A 4,441-nucleotide genomic window follows, 5' to 3' on the forward strand; every position below is an offset into this window, starting at 1 on the left:
CTAGGATGCATTTTTTTAATAGGCACTAATGTGATTAAAGGTGTAGAGTCGTATTCTGTGTGGGTTTCAGAGCCGCAAAGACACATGCTCAAATCCTGACTCTACCACTTAGTGGCTATGTGACTTTAGGCAAGACCCACCTTTCTCGTTTGTTGATTGCTACTAATACTAATAGGCTCTACCAGGTACTTGTAGAGTTCCACCAGATTAGAGAAAGCATCTAGAAGATGATTCAGGGCTCAATCATGATGGTTTTGAAGGTGAAGGCATTGAGATCCACTGCAGACCTGCCAAAACTTTAATTAAGGCAAGTTTAATATGAGTCAGACATTGTTGTTAGGTGCCATTGAGTCCGTTCTGACTCAGAGTGACCCTATGTACAACAGAATGAAAATCTGCCCAGTCCTATGCCACCCTCACAGTCATTGCTGTGTTTGAGCCCATTGTTGCAGCCACTGTGTCAATCAATTAGTTCAAATAATTGTTTTAAGTCTCAAGAACACTGTATACAAACATGGAGATGAAGATGGGAAGTCCTTTAGATATTTTCCTTTGACTTTAAAATTTCAAAATTATAATTATTCATATGTTCCATCTTAATAAGTCAATACTTTATAATTTAAGTATAGGTTTTGTGTCTTTAAAATATCTTTCCCTGTTCCTAAAAGTTAAGAGCTTCATAACCCAAGTCTCTCTCCCCTTTACCTTTCCAATTGCAGTAATCCTTCAAGCCCTGTCCTCTAAGAAGGCTCCCTCACTTTCTTGTCCTACATGGTTCTTCTGCCACCTCTGATTTTCCTTAGAAAATATTTGATGGTTTGTATACAGATGTCAGAATATCTCCCCAGGTAATATTTTCCTGATAGAATACCTCTTGGTTTTTAAAATCCAAACTTCATCAAAATATTTTTCTGTTGATGTTTATATAGGAGACATTTATATTTATGTACCCCAAACTCAATGCACCATTTTAAACAAACAACATTCAGGAAGTGTCTCAAGTTCCATTCCACATATAATCAGCAGCATGTCAGAATCACATGCAGATGTTTTGAAACGTGCACTGTCAATAAGACGACTGTGCCTTTCTCATGACATGATGTGCTGTGAGGTCTTGCTGCTGCGTATGGACAAAGCCACTGCTTGCTTGCTAACAACCAGAGTTGTTAACTGGTGACATAGCAAGCGAGTTTTCACGCCAACATGTTAGTTACATATATGAAGAAGTTTTTATAATTTTAATAATGTTTCAGAAAATCAATTAGGAATTTTGGATCGATGGCTAACAAATTTATTACTATAAATTATAATATAATTTTAAACATTAAATAATTTTATAAATTCACTTATTTTATCAATATAAAATAATAGGAAATAAACTTTCAGTTAATGTTTTCATTAGCCGTGATTTTCGGAAAGCAATGACTAACGCTCAGTGGGAGGTATCTGAACCTGATTGCCCTGTATGTTAACCAGGATGAACCAGCTTTTTGTTGCTCACTGGCTTTAGTAAGAAAGGTGTTCATCTTTTATGTCACACTTTGTGCCTGTTACAGGCTAGTGGAGGGACAGGAACTTCTGCATCATTACTTAGGGTCCCAGGCTAATGAAGGATCCACCATTTTGTAACTGCACCGTCTTTAACCCAAAACCGAAAAACCAGACCTGCTGCTATCGAGTCAATTCCTAGTGACCCTGTCTCTCTAAGAAGATGATATCATTTTTATTCCAGACTAGAATACTTCTACTTGTCTATTGCTGTTCAAGAAACCACCCTCTTTAAATGACAACAATTTATTATTTCTCACGATCCTGTGTGTTGGCCAGGTGGTTCCTCTACTGGTTTCATCTGGGCTGAATCACGTAGGTACGTTTAGCTAGGGGATGAGTTGCATTGGGAAAGAAGTCTGTGATGGCGTCACTCAAATGACTATCTGGCAGGTGATTCTGTATTTTGGCTGGGTGGATCATTTCTCTTACACCTGGTCTCTTCCTCTCTAACAGACTAGACTAAGTTACCTCATAACATGGCAACCTAGGGCAGCAGAAGAGCAAGAGAAGAAGCTGGAAGGATTCTTAACACCTGGAATTCAGAGCCTACAGTGTGTCAAATCTGCCATATTCTCTTGGGCAAATCAAGAAACAACACCCAGCCCAGATTCAAGTGGCAGGGAAATAGACTCCTCTACCACTTGAGAAGAGCTTCAAAATAGAGCTTGTCATATTGTCAAGGTACTACAGGTACACTCACAAGTGATAACCATAACTGGACAACAAGTGTGAATCAGAGATGTTTCAGGCCAACTGGGATTTATGGTCACCCTAAACCTGGAAGCTCTGCCTCTAAAGTTATTGCAGGAGAGGACAAGGAGAACTGGAGGTTTTCTTGCTGACATTTCTATGCTTCAAGCCAGAATTGGAGTGTATGTATCATGTGATCCTTGGTCAGCACTAGCTGCAGGACCCCACATAACTATAAAGGTGCTGGGAAAGATGGGAAAGTAGATGGGCTGTTTGGTGCGCAACATCGTCTCTGTTGTACCCCACAATGAAATGATGACTCTGTGTGTTTACACCCCATCAGCTCCCCAATGAAAACTAAAAATTTGTTTAGATAAATCAGTTTATGTATGTATACCTCATAGCACCCGACTCAGTCCTTTGCATGTGGATTCCATATATTTGATTGCTAATTTTTGGTTACTCCTTAAAGATAATGTTTAGTTGGCATCATGATATTCAAAGAGCATTGGGTATAAATTTGAGTTTTGAATATTGAGCAAATCACTTGCCTTCTCTTAGCCTGAATATTCTTAGTTTAAAATGCAAACAACAATGCCTACCCCCTAAATTTCTTTGTTTTGTTTGTTGGTTGGTTGGGTTTTTTTTGTTTGTTTGTTTGTTTTTTTTAGTATGAAATGGTATAAATCCCACAAAATTACTGGAAATTGTGAAAACAGTTTGCAAATTTTAAAGTTCTATATACCTATTCTTTTTTAAATTATTTTATCAGAGAGAATTTTACCTCTTAGCCCCAAAGAATAATTAATGTTGATGAATTCAAGCCCCCTTTGCAGACGGTGATATAGATGGCTGGGAAAAATGAAGTCTTCTTGAAAATGGGGTAGGAACTGACAATAATGAAAAAGAAAACAGAGTCACTGAAATCCAGTTTCTCAAAACCAGCATCATTGTCATAGCCAACATGCTGTGCTTATCTGGCCTTTCCAGATAAACTTCTCCCCACCCTGCTCCTCAGAGATTTAATTCCTTTCATATCCCTGTACAGAGTTCTTGGAGATGTCTTGACTGTGTTCTTGCATCTAGCCCTCTTGGTCATCTGGTGACTCTAGGCATTTCTACCTCTCCAGTGCTGGCTGGCAGTGTTGATGTCTCCCCTCACCTCTAATGTTCACCAAAGGCACTATCCTTGATGCAGATGCCAAATGATGTAAAGGATGACTTCTGAGACCCAATGCTGGCTGAAGATACCCAATCTAGAAGCTTCTGGGACAGTACATATTTTAGGTTTTTTTTTTTCTTTTCATTTTTACTCAATCTTAATTTCAGCTCCCTAATTCTTTAGCATGAGTCCTAATAGGTAGACTCTAGGACATTCTGAGTGATAGACCTTGTGCTGAAGCCAAATCACTGGCCTTATGACCCTATCCAATCTCCTAGACTATAGCTCTATCCATGTTGAGTTCCTTCAGAAAAGCTCCTCAATGCCTCATGTGAAAACATCCAAAGAGGAATTGTCTCTGAGGTCCCCTCGACATATTCAGACATGCTAGCATCTTAGAGTAAATATACATTATCCTCAGTCTGGGACATATGCTATGCATTGAGTAATTGAGTATTTACTGAGTTCCACCATGTACCAAGAATTTTGCTGGAAATGAATTGGAAGATTACCCAGATATAGTCTGTGCCTTCTAGAAGCTCATATTTTACTGCAAGAGACAGCTTTGTATACAACCAAGTATAATGATTTGTAAAAAGAGTTATACTTGGGGAACTTTCAAATGAGCACCTGGAAGGTATAGTTTACAGATCTCAATTGAAATGCAAAGGAATAGGGAAGATGGTATAGTTTCTGGAGAGTTAAAATTTCAATGTGAAATACTGTTAACCCTTGAATATTCAAGGTTAAGAGTTTGAATTGCTTATGCTGAGTACATAGTTCTGGTATCAAATATAACGGATAATTTTAATATGGCTTATTAGTAGTAACAAAATGGGTCTTGGAAACAAATAGGGGCTGGACTCTAAAAGTGGAAAATTATTTATTTTTTGTTTGGTTGGTTGGCTGGTTAGATTTACTATTTAATTAATCTCAAACATCGCTAATGACAATGTACTCTTTCAACTGTTTGTAATTTAAAAGTCTACACACAGCAGATTAGGAAAGGTATATAAAATGCCACCATTTTATCTTCTA

The sequence above is a fragment of the Trichechus manatus genome, unplaced genomic scaffold (assembly GCF_000243295.1).
Source record: "Trichechus manatus latirostris isolate Lorelei unplaced genomic scaffold, TriManLat1.0 scaffold00023, whole genome shotgun sequence".
NCBI lineage: Eukaryota > Metazoa > Chordata > Mammalia > Sirenia > Trichechidae > Trichechus > Trichechus manatus.